This window comes from Coregonus lavaretus (assembly GCF_964263955.1).
Source record: "Coregonus lavaretus genome assembly, chromosome: 17".
NCBI lineage: Eukaryota > Metazoa > Chordata > Actinopteri > Salmoniformes > Salmonidae > Coregonus > Coregonus lavaretus.
In genome coordinates this window covers 17,775,416-17,801,037 of record NC_140004.1, presented here as the reverse complement: position 1 = coordinate 17,801,037, position 25,622 = coordinate 17,775,416, and the positions used below count along the sequence as shown (strand labels likewise).

Below are 25,622 nucleotides of genomic sequence, written 5' to 3'. Positions count from 1 at the left end.
ATGTTGTTTGTTTTTTGAGAGTCCGCACTGCGTGCGCATTTCTACTATTTTACGCACTGTTGTGTGTGTGCGTAATTGTTCATGCCTCCCGGTTGGGTTGGCCAGTTACCTGTTTGGAGTTATATTTTTGGATCACTAAAGTCTGTTGACGAACGCCCTTGTTCCTGCGCTTGATTTCTCGCACCACATCCACACTCAGCATTCTTGACAGAATCACACATCACACCATGGAATCAGCAGGAGCAACCGCGCCAACGGACATCATGGAGGACCGTCTTCGTGGGCAGGAGGACAGGATCAACCAGATCGGTCACGCCCTGGATCGGGTGATGAACACTCTCCACCGATGGGAAAGTAGCGGGGTACCCACGCCCCCACCTACCGGACCATCCCCATCGGTCAGTCCTCCTGTTCCCCTTCCGGAACCCAGCGGGATTCGGCTCTCGCTCCCGAGGGCGTACGACGGCTCCGCAGCCGGGTGTCAAGGGTTCCTGCTGCAAGTGGAGCTCTACCTCGCCACCGTACACCCGGCGCCCTCGGGACACGAGAGCGTCTCCGCCCTCATCTCCTGTCTCACCGGCAAGGCGTTGGAGTGGGCCAACGCCGAATGGAGGAGAATAGACACCGCTACTATTACCTATGCGGAGTTCTCCCGCCGCTTCCGTGCCGTGTTTGACCATCCACCAGAAGGGAAGGCGGCGGGGGAGCGTCTGTTCTACCTCCGACAGGGGATGAGGAGCGCACAGGATTTTGCTTTGGAGTTCCGGACTCTAGCGGCAGATGCAGGGTGGAATGAGCGGGCCCTCATAGACCACTTCCGCTGCAGCCTCCGGGAGGACGTCCAGAGAGAGTTGGCGTGCAGGGATACCACGTTGTCGTTTGACCAACTGGTCGACATGGCCATTCGGCTGGACACCCTGCTCGCCACCCGAGGACGTCCCGGGTGGGGGTTGCCCATTCCACCCTCCGGCACCTCCGAGCCGAGCCCTATGGAGCTCGGAGGTGCTGGCGCTAGAGAACGGAGGAGTAGGAACCCGAGGGGGGCCGTTCCCTGCACCAACTGTGGCCGTGGAGGGCACACCGCGGCTAGGTGTTGGGGAAGGTCCCCCGGTGGAGGTGAAGGCAGGCCACGCATTGGGGAGTCCTCCCAGGTGAGTAGGCGCCCTACTTACCCAGAGCTTTCTGTCGTTCACATAACCTTGCCTGTTTGTTTTCCACAGGTTGCACCTCGTTCCCAGCATAAGGCGCTAGTAGATTCAGGCGCAGCTGGGAATTTTGTAGATCGGCAGTTCTGTGTAGAGTTAGGGATTCCTCTCCTTCCCGTTGATAAGCCTTTCCCTGTACATGCCCTAGATAGCCATCCGTTAGGATCTGGGTTAATTAGGGAGGTCACAGCGCCCCTTAGGATGAAGACGCAGGGGGGTCATGAGGAGACGATTCAGCTCTATCTGATTGACTCTCCTGCGTATCCGGTGGTGCTGGGACTTCCCTGGTTGATTACCCATGATCCTACTATTTCGTGGCGAGAGAAAGCTCTTAAAGGGTGGTCTGTTCAGTGTGAGGGGCTATGTCTGGGTGTTTCCATAGGGGCGACCTCGGTGGAGAGTCCAAATCAAATGCCCGCACTGCATATTCCCCCCGAGTATGAGGATTTGACACTGGTGTTTAGTAAGACAAGGGCGGCGCAGCTGCCGCCTCATAGACAGGGGGATTGTGCGATAGATCTCCAGTTAGGAGCAGCACTCCCGCGGAGCCATGTGTATCCCTTGTCTCAAGAGGAGAGGAAGGCGATGGAAACTTACATCGCCGAGTCTCTGAGACAGGGATACATACGGGCCTCCACTTCACCCGCTTCCTCGAGCTTCTTTTTTGTGAAGAAAAAAGATGGAGGTTTGCGCCCGTGTATTGATTACCGCGGTCTCAATCAGATTACGGTGAAGTACAGTTATCCACTTCCTCTGATTGCGACTATGACGGAGTCATTACACGGTGCTCAGTTCTTCACAAAATTGGATCTCAGGAGCGCATATAACTTGGTGCGCATTAGAGAGGGCGATGAATGGAAGACAGCATTTAGCACGACCTCCGGTCATTACGAGTATCTCGTCATGCCATATGGGTTAATGAATGCTCCCTCAGTCTTCCAATCCTTTGTAGATGAGATTTTCCGGGACATGCAGGGGCAGGGAGTAGTCGTGTACATAGACGATATTCTGGTGTACAGTTCTACCCGAGCTGAGCATGTAGCCCTGGTGCGCCGAGTATTGAGGAGGCTGTTGGAGCATGACCTATATGTCAAGGCAGAGAAATGTCTGTTCTTTCAGGAGTCGGTCTCCTTTTTGGGTTATCAGTTGTCTGCGTCAGGGGTGAAGATGGAGGTTGACCGGGTGTCAGCTGTGCGTAATTGGCAAACCCCAACCACTGTGAAAGAGGTGCAACAGTTCTTGGGTTTTGCGAATTACTACCGGATGTTTATCCGGGGTTTTGGACAGGTGGCATCTCCCATAACGTCCCTGTTGAAGGGGGGTCCGGTGCGCTTGCGGTGGTCAGCTGAGGCGGACAGGGCTTTTGGGAGACTGAAGGACCTGTTTACCTCGGCGCCGGTGCTGGCGCATCCGGATCCCGCTTTACCATTCCAGGTAGAGGTAGACGCGTCTGAAGCCGGTATCGGGGCCGTTCTCTCACAATGGTCTGGCACACCACCTAAACTCCGCCCCTGTGCTTTTTATTCTAAGAAGCTCAGTCCGGCGGAGCGGAATTATGACGTAGGGGACAGGGAGCTGTTAGCCGTGGTACAAGCCCTAAAGGTGTGGAGGCATTGGCTTGAGGGGGCTCAACACCCTTTCCTCATTTTGACCGACCACCGTAACCTGGAATACATCCGGGCAGCTAGGAGACTGAATCCTCGCCAGGCTCGCTGGACTATGTTTCTAGCCCGGTTTGTATTTAAAATCACTTACATCCCTGGGTCCCAGAACGGGAAGGCAGATGCCCTGTCTCGGTGGTATGACACGGAGGAGAGGTCCGTTGAGCCCACTCCCATACTACCAAAGTCTTGTCTGGTGGCACCGGTGGTATGGGAGGTCGATGCAGAGATCGAGCGGGCGTTACGCACCGACCCAAGTCCTCCACAGTGTCCAGTGGGTCGGACGTACGTTCCGCTCGAGGTACGCGATCGCCTCATTTATTGGGCTCATACGTCCCCCTCCTCTGGACATCCAGGTATCGGCCGGACAGTTCACTGCCTTAGCACTAAGTACTGGTGGCCAACGTTAGCCAGGGATGTGAGGGTTTATGTCTCCTCCTGTTCGGTGTGTGCCCAGTGTAAGGCGCCCAGACATTTGCCCAGGGGTAAGCTACAACCCCTGCCCGTTCCGCAACGACCCTGGTCCCACCTCTCGGTGGACTTTGTTACAGACCTTCCCCCCTCACAGGGGAATACTACCATCCTGGTCGTTGTGGATCGGTTCTCGAAGGCCTGTCGTCTCCTTCCCATGCCGGGTCTCCCTACTGCCCTACAGACCGCTGAGGCTCTGTTTACCCATGTCTTCCGGCATTACGGGGTACCCGAGGATATAGTGTCTGATCGAGGCCCCCAGTTCACCTCCAGAGTGTGGAGAGCCTTTATGGAACGGTTGGGGGTTTCGGTGAGCCTTACCTCGGGTTACCACCCGGAGAGTAATGGGCAGGTTGAACGTGTCAACCAGGATGTGGGTAGGTTTCTGAGGTCATATTGCCAGGGCCGGCCGGAGGAGTGGGCGAGATATGTTCCCTGGGCCGAAATGGCACAAAACTCTCTCCGCCACTCCTCCACCAAACTAACCCCTTTCCAGTGTGTGTTAGGGTACCAGCCGGTTCTGGCACCTTGGCATGAGAGCCAGATCGAGGCCCCTGCGGTGGATGAGTGGGTGCGGCGCTCGGAGGAGACGTGGAACGCTGCCCACGTTCATCTGCAGCGGGCCATCCGTCGACATAAGACGAGCGCCGATCTCCACCGCAGTGAGGGGCCTGTGTACGCACCTGGAGATCGAGTCTGGCTCTCGACCAGAAACCTGCCCCTCCGCCTGCCCTGCCGGAAGCTGGGTCGGCGGTTTGTGGGGCCGTTCAAAGTCCTGAGGAGGTTGAACGAGGTGTGTTACAGGTTAGAACTGCCCATTGATTACAAGAATATTAACCCCTCGTTCCATGTGTCTCTCCTCAGGCCGGTGGTAGCTGGTCCACTCCAGGACTATGAGATAGAAGAGACTCCTCCGCCCCCGTTGGACATCGAGGGGGCTCCGGCGTACACCGTTAGGTCCATCCTTGATTCGAGACGCCGGATGGGGGGTCTCCAATATCTCGTGGAGTGGGAGGGGTACGGCCCGGAGGAGCGGTGCTGGGTGCCGAGGAGGGACATATTAGACCTGTCTCTTCTGACCGAGTTCCATCGGGGTCATCCTACGCGCCCTGCTCCGCGTCTTCCTGGTCGTCCCCGAGGCCGGGGTCGGCGCACGGCTGGAGCCGCGCGTCAAGGGGGGGGTACTGTCACGGTTTCGGCCGAGGCTGCTCCTCCTCCTTGTTCGGGCAGGCTTCGGCGGTCGTCGTCCCCGGAGTACTAGCTACCACCGTTCGATGTTTCATGTTTGTTTGGTTTTGTCTGTTTGTACACCTGTCCCTTGTTAGTGTTTGATTTTGTTTCCTATTTAGTTATCGTGTGTTGGGTCAGGTGTTATGTGTGATTGTTATGTCAGCTGTTAGCTGTTGGTGGGTTTTCCTCTCATGTTGTTTGTTTTTTGAGAGTCCGCACTGCGTGCGCGTTTCTACTATTTTACGCACTGTTGTGTGTGTGCGTAATTGTTCATGCCTCCCGGTTGGGTTGGCCAGTTACCTGTTTGGAGTTATATTTTTGGATCACTAAAGTCTGTTGACGAACGCCCTTGTTCCTGCGCTTGATTTCTCGCACCACATCCACACTCAGCATTCTTGACAATCATTGTAGAGATGAGGTAGTCATTCTAAAATTATGTTAAACACTATTATTGCACACAGAGTCCATGCAACTTATTACGTGACTTGTTTTGCAAATTTTTACTCCTGAACTTATTTAGGCTTGCCATATCAAATGTGTTGAATACTTACTGACTCAAGACATTCCATCTTTAAAAAAAAGTGTATTTTTTATTTTTAATGAAAAACTTAATTCTGCTTTGGCATTCTGGGGTATTGTGTGTAGGTCAATGACACAAAATCTAAATGTAACCCATTTTATATTTAGGCTGTAACACAATGTGGAAAAAGTTAAGGAGTGTGAATGATTTCTGAAGGCACAATGAAGGTTTCTACCATTGCCATAGAAGTCCCTTCAATCTTCCGGCGATGCAATCACTATGTTTTGTCACACCCTGGCCTTAGTTATCTTTGTTTTCATTAATATTTTAGTTAGGTCAGGGTGTGACATGGTGAAGTATGTGTTTTGGTTTGTCTAGGGGTTTGTAGGTTATTGGGGTATGTCTTGTCTAGGTGTTTGTATGTTGATGGCTGCCTAGATTGGTTCTCAATTGGAGACAGCTGTGGTTTATTGTCTCTAATTGGGAGCCATATTTAAGGCAGCCATGGGCATCATGTGTTTGTGGGTAATTGTCTATGTTGAACGTTTGTTGCTTGTCAGTGCACTTACGTTGTTTAGCTTCACGGTCGTTTGTTGTTTTGTAAAGTTTTGGATAGTGTTTCGGTTTAGTGTTTTTCTCTCTTCCTAATAAAGAGATGTATTTTGCAAACGCTGCGCCTTGGTCCGCTTCCTTGGACGATCGTGACAGAATTACCCACCACCAAAGGACCAAGCAGCGTGTCCGGGAGCAAAGAGACTGGACATGGGAGGAGGCGCCTGGTAAGGAGATCGAGAGGCTGGCGATGGCCCAGGTGGGCAAATCGTGGTCCTGGGAGGACATGCTCGGGGGCAAGGGACCTTGGGGGAAGATCAAGGCCCTGGCGAGAGAGGAGCAACGGCGTCAGCAGGGTCATCGTTGGAAGGACGTGAGGCAACCCCAAAAAGTTTTTGGGGGGGGGCACATGGCTTGGGCGGCTGGGCAGCAGGAGGCTGCCACAGGGAGATGTGGAGAGAAGGCTACCGGATTACGGGAGCCATTGGCGAATAGAGGGAGGGAAGCAGTTGAGGCACGGCGTAAGAGACTGAGGTGTGTTACCAGTCCGGTCCGGCCCGTTCCTGATCCCCGGTTAAGGCCAGTGGTGTGTGTTCCCAGTACGGACCGGCCTGTTCCTACTCCACGCATCAAGCCCACGGTGTGCGTCGCCAGTCCAGCCCGACCTGTTCCTGCTCCACGTACCAGACCCACGGTGTGCGTCGCCAGTCCAGCCCGGCCGGTTCCTGCTCCACGGACTAAGCCTACGGTGTACGTCGCCAGCCCGACCCGGCCTGTTCCTGCCACTCGCACCAAACCTACGGTGCGCGTCGCCAGCCCGGTCCGGCCTGTTCCTGCCACCCGCACCAAGTCTACGGTGCGCGTCGCCAGCCCGACCCGGCCTGTTCCTGCCACTCGCACCAAACCTACGGTGCGCGTCGCCAGCCCGGTCCGGCCTGTTCCTGCTCCCCGCACTAGCCCTGAGATGCGTGTCCTCAGCCCGGGACCACCAGTTCCGGCACCACGCACTAGGCCTTATGTGCGTCCCCAGGGTCCAGCATGCCCTGTTCCTTCTCCCCGCACTAGACCTGAGATGCGTGTCCTCAGCCCGGTACCTCCAGTTCCGGCACCACGCTCTAGGCCTTATGTGCGTCTCGGCCGGCCAGAGTCTGCCGTCTGCCTAACGGCGCCTGCACTGCCCGTCTGCCCAACGCCGTCTGAACTGTCCGTCTGCCAAGCGCTGCATGCACTGCCCGTCTGTACTGAGCCTGCGAAGCCGCCCGTCTGCCATGAGCCTTCAGAGCCGTCCGCCAGACCGGAGCCGCTAAAGCCTTCCGCCAGACAGGAGCCGCTAGAGCCTTCCGCCAGACAGGATCAGCCAGAGCCTTCCGCCAGACAGGATCAGCCAGAGCCTTCCGCCAGACAGGATCAGCCAGAGCCTTCCGCCAGCCATGAGCAGCCAGATCCGTCAGCCAGCCATGAGCAGCCAGATCCGTCAGCCAGCCATGAGCAGCCAGATCCGTCAGCCAGCCATGAGCAGCCAGATCCTTCAGCCAGCCATGAGCAGCCAGATCCGTCAGCCAGCCATGAGCAGCCAGATCCGTCAGCCAGCCATGAGCAGCCAGATCCGTCAGCCAGCCATGAGCAGCCAGATCCGTCAGCCAGCCATGAGCCGTCCAGCCAGGATCCGCCAGAGCCGTCCAGCCAGGATCCGCCAGAGCCGTCCAGCCAGGATCCGCCAGAGCCGTCCAGCCGGGATCCGCCAGAGCCGTCCAGCCGGGATCCGCCAGAGCCGTCCAGCCAGGATCCGCCAGCCAGCCAGGATCCGCCAGAGCCAGCCAGCCAGGATCCGCCATTCAGTCCGGTGCTGCCCCTTAGTCCGGTGCTGACCCTTAGGCCGGTGCTGCCCCTTAGCCCGGTGCTGCCCCTTATCCTGGTGCTGCCCCTTATCCTGGTGCTGCTCCTTATCCTGGTGCTGCCCCTTATCCTGGTGCTGCCCCTTAGTCCGGTGTTGCCCCTTAGTCCGGTGCTGCCTCTTAGTCCGGTGCTGCCCCTTAGTCCGGTGCTTCCTCTTAGTCCGGTGCTGCCCCTTAATCCAGTGGGGTTAAGTTGGAGGGTGGTCATTTGGAGGAGGCTACGAAAGCGGGTAGTGACTATGGTGGGGTGGGGACCACGACCAGTGCCAGAGCCGCCACCGTGGACAGACGCCCACCCAGACCCTCCCCTAGACTTTATGCAGGTGCGCCCGGAGTTCGCACCTTAAGGGGGGGGTTATGTCACACCCTGGCCTTAGTTATCTTTGTTTTCATTAATATTTTAGTTAGGTCAGGGTGTGACATGGTGAAGTATGTGTTTTGGTTTGTCTAGGGGTTTGTAGGTTATTGGGGTATGTCTTGTCTAGGTGTTTGTATGTTGATGGCTGCCTAGATTGGTTCTCAATTGGAGACAGCTGTGGTTTATTGTCTCTAATTGGGAGCCATATTTAAGGCAGCCATGGGCATCATGTGTTTGTGGGTAATTGTCTATGTTGAACGTTTGTTGCTTGTCAGTGCACTTACGTTGTTTAGCTTCACGGTCGTTTGTTGTTTTGTAAAGTTTTGGATAGTGTTTCGGTTTAGTGTTTTTCTCTCTTCCTAATAAAGAGATGTATTTTGCAAACGCTGCGCCTTGGTCCGCTTCCTTGGACGATCGTGACATGTTTACGACGCTAACAACTTCTGGACTGGCAATGATAATCATACCAACAGATCAGATTACATTTACAGTATTGAAGTAAACATATTTTATATGAACAGCACTTGCTATAATCAGACAATCCAAAGAGCATGGAAACAAAAGAGGAGTTTATTCCTTCAGAAACTTTGATCCAGGAAAGAGCTTTGTATCTGCAATGAATCATTTACTGATTTGATTATCTTGCTCCAGCATGCTCCAGCACACTGAAAAAAAGGGAAACCCCAAGAGGCCAAACAGACAGACAGCTCCTAATATAATCTGGTAGAGAGCAGCGGAAATACACAGCAGATTTCAATAGGGATGAGCTCTGCTTATGAAACATCACTGATTCCCCAAGGGGAAACAAAACGAATTGTATGGCCCCATAGCAACACAACAGCTCTCTGTTTCTCACATTTGGAGCAGACCAGCTCTTCCCTCTGCACCTCCTGTAGGATGCTCTCATAATCTGTGACACCTGATATTAACTTTCAGTATTACCTCAAAATGTTTCTAGCACCAACATGATAGACCACAGCTAATATAACCCCACTCCCATGACAAATCAGATGTGACATATGCCTATCCAACAGTGATCTGTATTTATGAGTCAGTGAATGTTTTCATAAGGTGTCACGCAGCATATGAATAAATGATAAAGGTCATGTGGCTGTAGGCCTGTTAATTAGCTTGTGGCCACCAAATATGAAACTTTCATTAGCTCAGAGAACATATAAGTAAACTAAACACGGGGAAAAATATACCCCGGCAATACAAAATACACGGAGCTCAACCGAGCTACTCTCCTCACATTAAACAATCCCCCACAAGGACAAGGGGGCAGAGGGAACACTTATACAAGTACTAATGAGGGAATATGAACCATGGTGTGTGTAATAGACAAGACAAAACAAATGGAATGATGAGATGAGGAGCGGCAGTGGCTAGAAGGCCGGTGACGACGAACGCCGAAGCCTGCCCGAACAAGGAGAGGAGGCAGCTTCGGAGGAAGTTGTGACAAAGGATCAATAAAAATCATTTCAGCATCAATTTTAGAAATGATTAGTTTAAAATTGTTCTGTACTAAAATAGGATTAAGAAATATATATTGCATAGACAACATACAGCATTTGACATTTTCAGGTGTTAAAAGGCTCCTTCCATATACATTATTTAGTACATAAATTCCGGTACTGGAATAATATCCAATAAGTTATAGAAAAGGGCATGGGGAAGAGAAGAAAAGACAGATCTATCATTGGGCACTTATTCAATCATCCAATACATTACAATGAAATGTGCTCCTATTTATGACTTAATATCACAGGTTGCTGCTCTACACCTTACCTGTTGATGTTGTAGTACATGGGATGAGAAACATATACTGTAAGCACAATCCATAAAGGCTAAACTAAAAATGTGCATCTCACACTATGTCAGAAGTATAATCAGAGCCATGTTGTTACTATAGCTACAGTAGCTCTATATTGACAGTTGGAAGACTGTCCATATCCAGTGACAGTGACCAACCGTCTGGCAGATTAATACCCAGCTGCCTTGCCCATCTTTCTGGCATCTGAAACTGCTTGGATGCAACCGTTGTCCTTCTCCACATGGATAATTCAATAAATCTAATAAAGACTTGCTAAAGTGCCATAATTCAGCATTTTGATATGTCCATCAGTGCACCATCTGTGACTTCTAGGTCGGCAGGTAGCTTAGTGGTTAAGAGCGTTGTGCCAGTAACCAAAAGGTCGCTGGTTCTAATCCCTGAGCTGAAAAATCTGTCGATGTGCCCTTGAGCAAGGCACTTAACCCTAATTGCTCCTGTAAGTCGCTCTGGATAAGAGCGTCTGCTAAATGACTAAAATGTAAATGTTCTAGGAAGATCTTAACCCCAAGATTTTTTTCCACGTTTTCACCATCATTGTAATGCCCTAGTTATTATGTTGCTTTAACAAAGTAATTCCTGAAGATTATTTTTTATTTCATCTGATTAGTGATTCACATATGTCTGTCCCTCATTTTAAGGTCAACCCTGTTACGTGAATTGAACTCTTGTTTTAATATGGTGAAACAGTTCCTTTAAAAATAAAAGAATCGAAAGATAGTGTAAAATCAGGTGAGCGTGTTCTACTCTTTTTGGCAGTTTTCTGGTGTTTTGTGGTGAAAACTGAGTGGGTCAAGCATAACGGCAACCCAACATTTTTTTAAACAATAAAACAAAAATTGTGAATCGTGCATTCAATTGCCATACCCTGTTGCACACAACAAGCTTCCATTCCCCCTGTCACAATGGGATTTATGGCTGATTTAAGATGAATTTGTGAACCCTGAATCCTGTTACGGTCAACCCTATTACTTCTTTTGGCACTTCATATAGTCATTTTTTTATGAAGTTGAACATGTGCACTTTAGGACAGCGATTCTCAACTGGTGGGGGAGGTTTTGAATGGGTCGAGTGTGAGTAAAAAAAACTATTTTTTAATGAAAAATACTCCAGTCTGAACTTAAACGACTAAAAGCAGGTAGAAAGTGTGTAGAAATTATAATGAACCTATAATTTAACCTCTGAACTCTTTTTTTTCAATACAGTATTTTCAATATACAATTATTGGTGGCGCCATTTAGTGGATTTTGTTGATTTTGTGGTCTCAAACCAGTGAGCTTAACATTCTTCATCAAGAATATGGGCAAAATGTAATTATTGACAATGAAAGAGGTGGGACTGTTGTTCCCTTGTCATATAATTGACACATTTACTATCAATATTAAAAATAGTTTTCCAGATTTTGGAAGAAAAAGAATGTGCAATGCGAATATTGGATCGCGACTGAGACAACCTGGTTCAATTTCAGCCCGAGGCAAAATCAGTTGAGAACCACTACTTTATGACATAAAGTTAAATTAGGTGAAATCTCAAGTTTTTTTTAACCAAGTTACACTTCACAAAAGGACCCATGTGAGTGTTACAGAGGTATTTTTATTGTATGGCTCAATGTATTTGCATATATACAAAGTGAAACGTGGCTGGGTCTTTCAGCATGACAATGATCCCAAACACACCGCCCGGGCAACGAAGGAGTGGCTTCGTAAGAAGCATTTCAAGGTCCTGGAGTGGCCTAGCCAGTCTCCAGATCTCAACCCCATAGAAAATCTTTGGAGGGAGTTGAAAGTCCGTGTTGCCCAGCGACAGCCCCAAAACATCACTGCTCTAGAGGAGATCTGCATGGAGGAATGGGCCAAAATACCAGCAACAGTGTGTGAAAACCTTGTGAAGACTTACAGAAAACGTTTGACCTGTGTCATTGCCAACAAAGGGTATATAGCAAAGTATTGAGGAACTTTTGTTATTGACCAAATACTTATTTTCCACCATAATTTGCAAATAAATTCATTAAAAATCCTACAATGTGATTTTCTGGATTTTTTTTCTCTATTTGTCTGTCATAGTTGACGTGTACCTATGATGAAAATTACAGGCCTCTCTCATCTTTTTAAGTGGGAGAACTTGCACAATTGGTGGCTGACTAAATACTTTTTTCCCCCACTGTAGTTTATACCATGGTCACTTACCAAGGCCGTCCCTGTGGTGATCATGCTGCCACCCGACCCGCCAATCACCAGTGTTTTGTACTTGGATTGCAACAGGGGACATGGAGGAGGGAGGCTGCTCACCTGCAAGCCAAACCATAAAACAAATCATTAAGGTGAGGCTACAAAAGCAATGAAGATGTCCAAGAGACTGACAGTTTATCTTACAGCCAACAATACAAACACATTTTTGTCACATATATGATCTGCTTTCCCACAGAAATCTGACAACTCATTGTTGAGGATGACACCGGTTTGAAGGGTAAAATATTTGACAGGTCATTGTGTGTATTAAGATGTTACATGGTTATACATAGCTAATGACAATTAGACATCTAAGACATGACCCTAATGATGGTCATTGTAATGATTCTACACAGTGAATTACTCACATGTGATTGATAGCGCTGGTAACAGACACGGCAGTTCCATCCTCAGCCACCACAGACACGTGTCGTGAGCCTGGGGGGCCAGGTATGGAGTGACGTTGTAGTACAGGGCATCATGGGTCTCATCACTGCTGATCATGGCCCTGAAGTGGTCAGCAAACTGCTGCTCAGTGAACTTACAGTAGCTTGCGAAAGTATTCACCCCCCTTGGCATTTTTCCTATTTTGTTGCCTTACAACCTGGAATTAAAATTGATTTTTTGGGGGTTTGTATCATTTGATTTACACAACATGCCTACCACTTTGAAGATGCAAAATATTTTTTATTGTGAAACAAGAAATAAGACAAAAAAACAGAAAACTTGAGCGTGCATAACTATTTGTAACAGTGTTGCTGCCGTCCCTCTCCTCGCCCCTACCTGGGCTTGAACCAGGGACCCTCTGCACACATCGACAACAGTCACCCTCGAAGCACCGTTACCCGTCGCTCCACAAAAGCCGCGGCCCTTGCAGAGCAAGGGAAACAACTACTTCAAGGTCTCAGAGCGAGTGACGTCACCGATTGAAACGCTACTAGCGCGCACCGCTAACTAGCTAGCCATTTCACACCGGTTACATATTCACCCCCCCCAAAGTCAATACTTTGTAGAGCCACCTTTTGCAGCAATTACAGCTGCAAGTTTCTTGGGGTATGTCTCTATAAGCTTGGCACATCTAGCCACGGATTATTGCCCATTCTTCAAGGCAAAACTGCTCCAGCTCCTTCAAGTTGGATGGGTTCCACTGGTGTACATCAGTCATACCACAGATTCTCAATTGGATTGAGGTCTGGGCTTTGACTAGGCCATTCCAATACATTTAAATGTTTCTCCTTAAACCATGCGAGTGTTGCTTTAGCAGTATGCTTAGGGTCATTGTCCTGCTGGAAGGTGAACCTCCGTCCCAGTCTCAAATCTCTGGAAGACTGAAACAGGTTTCCCTCAAGAATTTCCCTGTATTTAGCGCCATCCATCTTTCCTTAGTAATAGGTAAAACGCCAAGGGGGATGAATACTTTTGCAAGGCACTGTAAGTGCTCTCTGGTCAAAGGAAGGAAATTACAGTATATGTTGCATTACAGTAGCGACAGTATACTGTATGTTGAACCACTATCAATTTAGCCACTTATAGTTTCATCCTCTTATCTTCTAATGCAGAATGCATGGTTTGCAGAATGTTTCAGTTTTGGATTATACATTGTTCTTAAGATCTGAATTAAATATATTGAGGGCTGGCTTTGTGTGTGAGTGACATATAGATCCTATTAAATTAGTATTCTAATTCCTAATTCAATGGTGAGTGATTTGAAAAGGTGTTTAACCCTGAGGCATGGCTGCAGACTCCTGTGATGCCATAGTTAGACGCCTACGAGTATACAGACATGTCTCAGGGCTAGCAGGTGTGCAGCGATAAGACATCTTGTGAACAATCTGTGAAAGAAACCCAGGAATATCTGATCACAGTAGTTTAATAGATTCTGCTTCAGCACATGAGATTGTATTAATCCTTTGCTGTTCCTGGCTGGCGACAGCCTCTGGTAATGCCTTCCACAACAGGCCCCCTAACAACACTTGGAGTTACTGTGAAAGCAAAGGGCATTAAAACCAGCATGAATTCTAGGGAGATTAACGGCTCAAGTTCCACATTGCAATAATGGATCATAGCTCTCAGGGTCCACAGAAGCCAGTAACACAGGCATATGACTTCACTAACTTCACTAGAGTAAATGACCCACACAGAAATGTGGTATTGGCTATATGGGGTATTTTCTCACTTTTCGTGACCACTCCACTCTGTCAAAATGAGCAGGGATGGATAGTAATTTAAGACTGGAGCACAGCTAAGATGGCAGCAGTAATAGCTGATGCTGTATATGCCTAAAATGTAAATGTATATAATGCTCCCTTGTCACTCAACATGACCCTGAGAGTACCCTGTTGGGATAAAACAGCACTTAGATCATTGATTTTGTCACACCCTGGCTCTGGGGACTCTATATGTTGAGCCAGGGTGTGTAGATTCTATGTGTTTGGTTTCTGTGTTGTAGTTTCTATGTGTTCTAGTTCTATGTTGGCCAGTGTGGTTCTCAATCAGAGGCAACGAGTGTCAGCTGTGGCTGGTTGTCTCTGATTGGGAACCACATTTAAACAGGCTGTTTTCCCACAATAGTTGTGGGATCTTGTTCCGTTTGGTTTGTTCCGTGTTGGTTGTGTTATACCTAGGACTTCACGTGTCGTTATCGTTTGTTGTTTTGTTATTATTATCACTAAAGATAATAAAATATGTTTGCTCATCACGCTGCGCCTTGGTCTACTCCGTTCAACGATCGTGACAGATTTATGAAGTGTCTTGGTCTTGACCTGTACTGTATCATTCCTTAATGATTTCCTACACCTGGAGTCTTGTGGAACTTACTCCTGAGTTGAAGTGTGGATCACGGATGTACTTCCTCAGTCCGTTGGAAAGCTTACAAGCTTCAATGTAGCGTTGATAGGTTAAGAGTATTTTGCTCTCCCATCAGAGAAGCTGAGTTTAGGGTGTTTTCTATAGACAAAGACATACTGTAAGTAAAATGTAATAAGGAGGTGGGTATGCATGTTTTCTGGTCTCCATGATGCTTTCAATCTTTCCATTCTTATAATCATGTGTCAGTTAACCCAAATATCAATTAACCCAAATATCAATAAGCTAATGATGACTGTATATACTCAACATAAGAGCATGAATTCATGTAATTGAATGTATAGCACAATAGTGAGATTAAACAGTGTCACTCTTAAATGGGGTCCATCTTAAATTGAAAACATTGTGTTATTCAGTTCCAACCTTTCATGATGTTGAGGATGAAGCTGAGGATAGCGCCTCCTGATGGGGGTGGGGGAAAGTGCATCTGGTACTCTCCAAGAGGAATCGTCCATGCGTCTGTCACAGTCACTTTGAAAGATTCCAGGTCCTTCATGGTGAGATTTCCACATAAAATACAGTTACAAGCCAGCAGAAACATGAATTGAAATATTGATCAGCTAATCAGCACTCCAAATGCATATACATACCACAGGCGCATTATAGTTTGGGTGTGATCAATGTGAATACATTAGAGACTGCAGTGAATTGAATGGTTTCCTTGTAATAAAATATATTTGCTGTAAAGCACTACCACAATGGGGGAGAGAAGGGAATATCAATAATGGAACTTATCATATCTACATATCTTTTACGTCACAGATTAAATCCTCTGCTACTTTTTCAGTGTATAAAGCATCTGCCCCTTGGTTTGCAATTATCTCCAATGTGTCAGCCAATTTTTCAAACTTCACAGTGTCTCCAACCTTTAGCAGGTTTCCTTCCTTATCTATAAACAACTGACTAGAGGACAGGTCAAACGTAATTTTCGTGCAATGTGATGACAGAATGATGGCTTGACTGTTGCTCTCTTGAAATACATATCATGTTATACATCCACAGATCTGGGCCTCATCATCCTGTCATTTTGTCTCACTCTTGGGTGAGCTTAATGAGTTGGATTCCTCCAGTCATTTAGGGTCAGTGTGGTTCTCACATTAATGGTAGGGTCTTTAAAGGGGCAATCTGCATTTGCTACACAAACACTGTATAGCCTCAAAACATGGTTAAAACTATAATGTTGATATCATGGATGGTCAGTCCTTCTATCCATAGCTTTGTCCATGAATTTGAGAGTGGTACAATCTTTCCAGCCCCATCCCTCAGCTGTTTACCAAATCAGTGGGAGGGTGTCAGCTTTGTTATTGTTTGAACTGCAGATTGCCGCTTTAAGGTCCGGGTGTTTCTTACCGTAATGGTAGGGTGGGTCTCATCCCTGTTGATCAGTGGGATAAAGCGGCCCAGAACAGCAGACTTTTTACACACTATTTTCTCTCTCTCTCTCTATCCAAAACGGTCTATGGTCATGGAATCTATATATCTCCATATCCCTGAGATTGTTATAATTTACTGATTGTAGCTTAGTTTATGTTTGTCCGGTTTAATACTCATCATAATGGTAGGGTCTCATCCCTGTTGATCAGTGGGATAAAGTGGCTCAGGACCTGGGGTACAGGGAAACCCTCTCTGGCCAGCTTGATGGTGGGATGGAAGAGGCTGGCCCAGGGTAGTTTCCCAAACAGCCTGTGGGCCTGCTCATACCCACAGATCTCTCCAGGGACACAAATCCATTGGCTGCCTGGAACCAGGGGTGGGGGTGGGGGAAAACATACTTTTTACACACCATTTATCTCTCTCTCTCTCTATCTGAAATGGTCTTCGGTCACGGTATCTATCTCCATATCCCTGAGATTGCTATCACTTACTGTTTGTAGCTTAGTTTGTTTGTCTGCTTTCATATGCATAATGGAGTAAACATTGTTTAAAGGCCCAGTGCAGTCAAAAACGTGATTTTCCTATGTTTTATATATATTTCCACATTATGAGGTTGGAGTAATACTATGAAATTGTGAAAATGATAAGGTCATTTTAATGTAAGAGCTTTTTGAAAAGACAGCTTGAAATGTCAACCTGTTTTGGTGGGATTGAGTTTTGGCCTGCCTGGTGACATCACCAATAAGAAAGAGAGATCCAAACCTCTCTGCCAATAACAGCTAATTTTCTCTTTCCTCCTCTCCACTCCCAGCAGGACCGGTTCCAGGCATGAGCGACATAAGTGATCTCTTAGGGCCCCCGGCTGCCAGGGGGCCCCAACCAACCAATGTTTTATTTTATTTTTTACTCAGTCGAGGTCTCAACTCTGTTGAGAGTTAGAATAGTATAATACACAAGGTGCAATTTCAAAAGCAGTTTTTCTCTTGTTTTGTCAATCACTGACAGTCACTCAATTAGCCATGTCAGCTAACAATTTTTTGTTATCTAAACTTGTAGTAATCATGGCCGATTAATCACGTGCCCAGGGGCCCTGACCTCCAGGGTGCCCCCATTGATTTTGTTAGCCACTCTAATATCCATTTCATACACAGACTAACATCCAACTATTTTTTACCATGCCTGCTTTTTTATTTTTTATTAAATGTTTTATAAAATTGCACAATTTTCTCTGAGCCCCATGGCAAAATGTGTAGAACTGCAGAAAACTTGCTTTAAAACTGCAAAAAGATCTCTCTGCCCCATGGCAAAATCTGTAGAACTACAGAAAACGTGCTTTAAACTGCAACATTTTCTCTACGCCCATGGCAAAATGTGTAGAATTGCAGGAAATTAACTTTAAAACATAAATACATTAAAAACATTTGCCCGCTTGGTGGGGGCCTCCCACCAACCAAATCTCACTTAGGGACCCCAAAAGGCTAGAGCCGGCCCTGACTTTTGTTTCTTTTTGACAATTTTAATTGAAAACAATCACAGTAAGGTACTTAATTGTTACCCAGAAATTATTTGTTATTGAGATAAAAATAAATAAATAAAATACGGTTGCATTGGACCTTTAAGCCTTTCAGGAGTGGATTTCCTTTAGGGATTTTGCTAAGCCATTCAATTTCGACTAGTATGGTAATATCTATAAACTGCTGTTGTCCTCAGGTGCTCCCGGAAGGTGAATGACCTGTCCAGGTCACCCTGAGGTACGTGGGGGTGGGGTGGTGCTGTAGCTTATGGTTGTTCATCTACAGTAGATGTTGAGCTCTTTGTTGGCCTTTGCGTTATGGTGGTGGACTATACTGGACACAGACAGACAGATAGCCAGGCTCACTACATGCTGTGTAACCCCAATCCAGAGACATCCTGCAGAGAGGAGGATCGGCAGTAGATGGAGCCATTGCTGCGTTACTGAGCACCTCTGTCATCAAATCAAATCAAATTGTATTTGTCATATGCGCCGAATACAACAGGGTAGACCTTACAGTGAAATGCTTACTTACAAGCCCTTAACCAACAATGCAGTTTTAAGAAAGAATACCAAATTTTTTTTTGAAATAAAAGTAACAAATAATTAAAGAGCAGCAGTAAAATAACAATAGCGAGGCTATATACAGTGGGTACCAGTACCCAGTCAATGTGCAGGGGCACCGGTTAGTCAAGGTAATTGAGGTAATATGTACATGTAGGTAGAGTTATTAAAGTGACAATGCATAGATAATAAACAGAGAGTAGCAGCAGCGTAAAGGGGGGGGGGGGGGGGGGATGCAAATAGTCTGGGTAGCCATTTGATTAGATGTTCAGGAGTCTTATGGCTTCGGGGTGGAAGCTGTTTAGTAGCTTCTTGGGCATAGACTTGGTACTCCGGTACCACTTGCCGAGCGGTAGCAGAGAGAACAGTCTATGACTAGGGTGGCTGGAGTCTTTGACAATTTTTAGGGGCTTCCTCTGACACCGCCTGGTATAGAGGTCCTGGATGACAGGAAGCTTGGCCCCAGTGATGTACTGGGTCTGTCACGACTGTCTGTGAGATTAACAGGCAGCTGTAACCTTTAACATACCTCGTTCAATCTCCTCAGGACTTTAAATGGCCCCACAAACCGCCGGCCCAGCTTCCGGCAGGGCAGGTGAAAGGGCAGGTTTCTGGTCGAGAGCCAGACCCGATCTCCCGGTGCATAAACCGGACCCTCACTGCGGTGGCGATCAGCGCTCGCCTTTTGCCGTCTGATGGCCCGCTGCAGATGGACGTGCGCAGCGTTCCATGTCTCCTCCGAGCGCCAAAACCATTCATCCACCGCAGGAGCCTCGATCTGGCTCTGATGCCAGGGTGCCAGAACCGGCTGATAGCCCAACACACACTGGAAAGGAGTGAGATTAGTAGAGGAGTGGCGGAGTGAGTTTTGGGCTATCTCTGCCCAGGGAATATACCCCGACCACTCCTCCTGCCGGTCCTGGCAGTAGGACCTCAGAAACCTATCCACATCTTGGTTTACTCTCTCCACCTGCCCATTACTCTCAGGGTGAAAACCCGAGGTAAGGCTGATCGAGACCCCCAAACGTTCCATAAACGCCCTCCACACTCTAGAGGTGAACTGGGGACCCCGATCAGACACTATATCCTCAGGCACCCCGTAGTGCCGGAAAACGTGAGTAAACAGGGCTTCGGCCGTTTGTAGGGCTGTAGGAAGACCTGGCATAGGGATGAGACGGCAGGCCTTAGAAAACCGATCCACAACGACCAAGATCGTGGTATTCCCCTGGGAGGGGGGAAGGTCCGTGACAAAATCCACCGACAGGTGAGACCACGGCCATTGTGGAACGGGGAGAGGTTGTAACTTCCCCCTGGGCAGGTGTCTAGGCGCCTTACACTGGGCGCACACCGAGCAGGAAGAAACATAAACTCTCACGTCCTTAGCTAAGGTGGGCCACCAGTACTTCCCGCTAAGACAGTGCACCGTCCGACCAATACCAGGATGACCAGAGGAGGGTGACGTGTGAGCCCAATAAATCAGTCGTTCACGGACCTCGAGCGGCACGTACCTCCGTCCCTCTGGACACTCTGGGGGAGAAGGGTCGGTACGTAACGCCCGCTCGATTTCCGTGTCGACCTCCCACACCACCGGTGCCACGAGACAAGACTCCGGTAGTATGGGAGTGGGCTCAATGGACCTCTCCTCTGTGTCATATCGTCGGGACAGGGCGTCTGCCTTAACGTTCTGTGACCCGGGTATATACGTGATCTTAAAGACAAACCGGGCCAGAAACATGGCCCACCTAGCCTGACGAGGGTTCAGTCTCTTCGCTGCCCGGATGTACTCCAGGTTACGATGGTCAGTCAGAATGAGAAAAGGGTGGTTAGCCCCCTCAAGCCAATGTCTCCACACCTTCAGGGCCTGGACCACAGCTAGCAGCTCCCTGTCCCCCACGTCATAATTGCGCTCCGCCGGACTGAGCTTCTTAGAATAGAAAGCACAGGGGCGGAGTTTTGGAGGCGTGCCCGAGCGCTGAGACAGTATAGCACCGATCCCCGCTTCGGACGCATCCACCTCGACCTGGAACGCCAAAGAGGGATCCGGATGTGCCAGCACCGGAGCTGAGGTGAACAGGTCCTTCAAATGACTAAACGCCCTGTCCGCCTCAGCCGACCACTGCAAACGCACCGGGCCCCCCTTTAGCAGGGAGGTAATGGGAGCCGCTACCTGTCCAAAACCCCGGATAAACCTCCAGTAGTAATTGGCAAAACCCCAAAACCGCTGCACCTCCTTTAATGTAGTTGGAGTCTGCCAATTACGCACGGCTGAAACGCGGTCAATCTCCATCTCCACCCCTGACGCAGACAACCGGTGTCCCAGGAAGGAGATGGACTCCTGGAAAAACAGACATTTCTCTGCCTTCACATACAGATCATGCTCCAACAGTCTACCCAGCACCCGACGTACCAGGGACACATGCTCGGTACGTGTAGCGGAGTATATCAGAATGTCATCAATATACACCACTACCCACTGTCCATGCAAATCCCGGAAAATCTCGTCTACAAATGATTGGAAGACTGAAGGAGCATTCATTAGACCGTATGGCATGACAAGGTACTCATAGTGACCCGAGGTGGTACTGAAGGCTGTTTTCCACTCATCTCCCTCCCGAATGCGCACCAGGTTGTAAGCGCTCCTGAGATCCAATTTTGTGAAGAAGCGCGCCCCGTGTAATGACTCCGTCATACTAGCAATCAGAGGGAGAGGATAGCTGTATTTAATAGTGATCTGATTGAGACCACGGTAATCAATACACGGGCGTAAACCCCCATCCTTCTTCTTCACAAAAAAAAAAACTTGAGGACGAAAACTTGAGGACGCAGGAGAAGTGGAAGGCCGTATGTATCCCTGTCTCAAGGATTCGGCGACGTATGTCTCCATAGCAGCTGTCTCCTCCTGAGACAGAGGATACACATGGCTGCGAGGGAGCGCCGCGCCAACCTGGAGGTCTATCGCACAATCCCCCTGTCGATGAGGTGGTAATTGAGTCGCCTTCTTCTTACAGAAGGCGCTTGACAAATCGGCATACTCAGGAGGAATGTGCATTGTGGGCATTTGGTTCGGACTCTCCACCGTCGTTGCCCCTACGGAAACACCTACACACCGCCCCACACACTGATCAGACCATCCCTTGAGAGCCCTCTGCTGCCATGAAATGTTGGGGTCATGAGATATTAACCAGGGAAGTCCCAACACCACTGGAAACGCAGGAGAGTCAATTAAATACAACTGTATTGTCTCCTCATGACCCTTCTGCGTTTTCATCTTCAGTGGCACTGTGACCTCCCTAATCAATCCCGACCCCAAAGGCCGGCTATCTAGGGCATGGATAGGGAAGGGCACATCGACTGGTAATATAGGGATCCCTAACTTATATGAGAAATGGCGATCGATAAAATTCCCAGCTGCGCCTGAATCGACTAGCGCCTTATGCTGGGAGTAAGAAGAAACTTCTGGAAACATCACTTGGATACACATATGAACAGCAGAGAGCTCTGGGTGAGTTGGGACCTTACTCACCGGGAATGACTCATCAGTGCGCTGCCTGCTGCCTCGAATCCGAGGAGACCCTCCCCAGCACCGAACCGCCGTGTGTCCTCGGCGGCCACAGTTGGTGCAGGGGACAGCCTCCTTCCTGGCCTCCCTACTACCAGCACCCCCAAGCTCCATAGGGCTCGGCTCGGAGGTGCTGGGGGATGCAATGGACGGCCCCAGCGCTGGACGTCCGTGTGTAGCCAACAGGGTATCCAAGCGAATCGACATGTCCACCAGCTGATCGAAGCTTAGGTTGGTGTCCCTGCAGGCCAGCTCTCGACGAACGCCCTCCCTCAGGCTGCATCTGTAGTGGTCGATGAGGGCCCTCTCATTCCATCCCGAATTGGCAGCCAGAGTCCGGAAGTCCAGTGCGAATTCCTGCGCGCTCCTCCTCCCCTGTCTGAGGTGGAATAGACGCTCACCCGCCGCCTTCCCCTCCGGGGGATGATCGAACACTGCCCTGAAGCGGCGGGTGAACTCTGCATAGTTCACAGTAGCGGCGTCTATCCCTCCCCACTTGGCGTTGGCCCACTCCAGTGCCTTGCCGGACAGACAGGAGATGAGGGCGGACACGCTCTCGTATCCCGGGTGAATGGTTGCCAGGTAAAGTTCCACCTGGAGCAGGAAACCCTGACATCCGGCTGCGGTGCCATCATAAGCCCTCGGGAGCGAGAGCCGAATCCCACTGGACTCCGGATGTGAGACGATAGGAGTAGCCGATGGTGGTGGTATCGTTGGAGGAGGTGTGGGCAAACCTCCTCTCTCCCATCGTCCCAAAGTGTTCATAACGTTATCCATAGCGGCACCAAGATTTTGGAGCATCGCTGCCTGTTGTAGGACGCGCTCCTCGAGTGATCCAGTCGGTGCCGTCGCTCCTGCTGACTCCATGGTAAGGTGTGTGATTCTGTCACGACTGTCTGTGAGATGCGGTAAACGAAGTCAGGCGTAGGAAACAGAACTCTCGGATACGTACTTTTAATACGAAAAGGATCCAAAAGGACACAGAAAATAACTCCACGCAGGGAGGAAATAACCCGCTCACAAAATAGACAACCGTGAAGGGGAAAACAATCACACACAAAGTACAGATGAGAGACATGGGTAATTATAAGGGAAACAATTAACATAATGATGAACAGGTGTAAACAATACAGACAAAACTAAACAAACACCGATAACATCGAACGGCAGTAGCTAGTACTCCGGGGACGACGAACGCCAAAGCCTGTCCAAGCAAGGAGGAGGAGCAGCCTCGGCAGAATCCGTGACAGGGTCGTACGCACTACCCTCTGTAGTGCCTTGCAGTCGGAGGCCGAGCAGTTGCCATACCAGGCAGTGATGCAACCAGTCGGGATACTCTCGATGGTGCAGCTGTAGAACCTTTTGAGGATCTGAGGACCCATGCCAAATCTTTTCAGTCTCCTTAGGGGGAATAGGTTTTGTTGTGCCCTCTTCACGACTGTCTTGGAGTGCTTGGACCATGTTAGTTTGTTGGTGATGTGGACACCAAGGAACTTGAAGCTCTCAACCTGCTCCACTACAGCCCCGTCGATGAGAATGGGAGCGTGCTCGGTCCTCTTCTTTTTCCTGTAGTCCACAATCATCTCCTTTGTCTTGATCACGTTGAGGGAGAGGTTTTTGTCCTGGCACCACATGGCCAGGTCTCTGACCTCCTCCATGTAGGCTGTTTCGTTGTTGTTGGTGATCAGGCCTACCACTGTTGTGTCATCTGCAAACTTAATGATGGTGTTGGAGTTGTGCCTGGCCATGCAGTCATGAGTGAACAGGGAGTACAGGAGGGGACTGAGCACACACCCCTGAGGGGCCCCCGTGTTGAGGATCAGTGTGGCAGATGTGTTGTTACCTACCCTTACCACTTGGGGGCGGCCCGTCAGGAAGTCCAGGATCCAGTTGCAGAGGGAGGTGTTTAGTCCCAGGGTCCTTAGCTTAGTGATTTGCTTTGAGGGCACTATGGTGTTGAACGCTGAGTTGTAGTCAATTAATAGCATTCTCACATAAGTGTTCCTTTTGTCCAGGTGTGAAAGGGCAGTGTGGAGCGCAATAGAGATTGTCATCAACCCACAGAGTATGGGCATTGGCGGGGGATCCATATTCACGGTGATGGACAGAAGTGGTAAGGACACTTCATCCCCCTACTACAAGATACCACACAGACATCCAACTATTGAAATCACAGAGTGGGGATAAACACTTTTCATGCCATGCACCTTTGTTTATTTCAAAGGCAAGGTTAAAATCCTCAATTCAAGAGAGACCGTCCCTCAGGAGTTTATGACTAAACATGAACCTCGACTTGACTTGACTTGTTTCTGTAGCCGACAAGCATGTCCTTTCTCAGTGCAGTGTGAGCTGTTTTTCTAGTTACTCAAGCTTTCCTTCATGTTGGCATCGTGGTGGGAATTCTGTGGAACACCAGTAATCCTGGGGCAGCTTTATCTTACTGATTCAGGCAGTCTGTCAAGTGACAAGCACACTATGCTGGTTTATAAGCAAGGATTTTCATTCCTTGGTATAAAGTCATTATTTAATGATGACATTTAGAGCCACTACAGTCATATATATGATTGATTTCCATAAGTTACCATTCCTCTCCAGACCCCAAACTCCTGTTCAGACATGTGAAACTGCCCTGGTACCTCCTCCATGGGCTTGTTTCATGTCTGAAGCCTGCCTCCCTTCTGACAGGCTGTCTGCTAATGTCTGGCTGCTTCTGGTTCTCCTCTCACTGCAAGAGGCAGATGGTTTTGTGGCTTGCTTTTGACTTCTCCCCTTTTCAATAAAATATGATTATAAATGCACTAAACTGGACAAATGGCCAAGGGTCCCATGGATCTTTTAACAGGACGTTGCCATGTGCTGTGCTGGAGCCAAGACCACACACAGTGAACAGCTTTGTTTTTTATACCACTAATCAGGTTGTTATACATACTGTAAACCAACATCATCTTCATTTGTAAACATAAAAGGGAAAACTTCCACAGAAAACAAGATCAAAACAAGGAAAAACCTAATCTCCAAACTAACTGGCTCAACATGGGGTTACACTACCACCCTTCAGGTTGTGGTATCACAGCACTAGCACTCTCATTCTCAACAGCAAAATAGACTTTAAAACTGGAGGAGAGGGTATCACTTTTTGAGTTTAAAGCTCTGATAGAGGAAAATGTTGTTGACAATTGGGATTGTTTTTAATGTATTGTGTTCTTGTATGTACCAGAGGAATTAGGGTTAAGTGCCTTGCTAAAGGGCACAGGCAGCTTTTTCACCTAGTCGGCTCAGGGATTCAAACCAGCAACCTTTCGGTTACTGGCCCAACACTCTTAACTGCTAGGCTACCTGCCTCCCTCTTGGCCATGTCCCAGGAAATTAGCTTTAAAACTGTAACATGTTCTCTCAGCCTCGTGTATGTGCAAACTGGAAACCACATATCCGGAGGCCACATTTATTGTAGCTGGGGACTTTAACAAAGAAAATCTGAGGAAAAAGCCACCAAAATTGTATCAACATATCTCCTGTGCTCCATGCGCAACACGGAACCTGGATCATTGATACTATACCTTCTGGGATGGCTACAAGCCCTCCCTTCATCAAATCAGATCACACCTCCATTCTGCTCCTCCCCACTTATAGGCAGCAATTTTATAAAGGAAGCTCCTATGGTAAGGACTGTTCAATGTTGGTCTGACCAATCGGAATCTATGCTTCAAGATTGTTTTGATCACATGGACTGGGAAATGTTCCGGGTCGCCTCTGAGAATAGTATCGATGTATATACTGATTTGGTGACTGGGTTAAT

At 48.6% G+C, this 25,622-nt stretch overlaps 1 pseudogene across 1 annotated transcript; it reads right to left on the bottom strand.

Moving 5' to 3' along the window:
- Positions 1–8,401: 8,401 nt before the first annotated feature.
- Positions 8,402–25,181, bottom strand: LOC311145058 (glutathione hydrolase 5 proenzyme-like; annotated as a pseudogene). The gene is made up of 9 exons: positions 25,163–25,181; positions 16,368–16,554; positions 15,561–15,719; positions 15,180–15,328; positions 14,748–14,897; positions 12,320–12,491; positions 12,125–12,211; positions 11,910–12,011; positions 8,402–8,419 (listed from the first exon to the last, which is right to left on the bottom strand). The product of its transcript is annotated as a glutathione hydrolase 5 proenzyme-like (transcript).
- Positions 25,182–25,622: the final 441 nt, after the last annotated feature.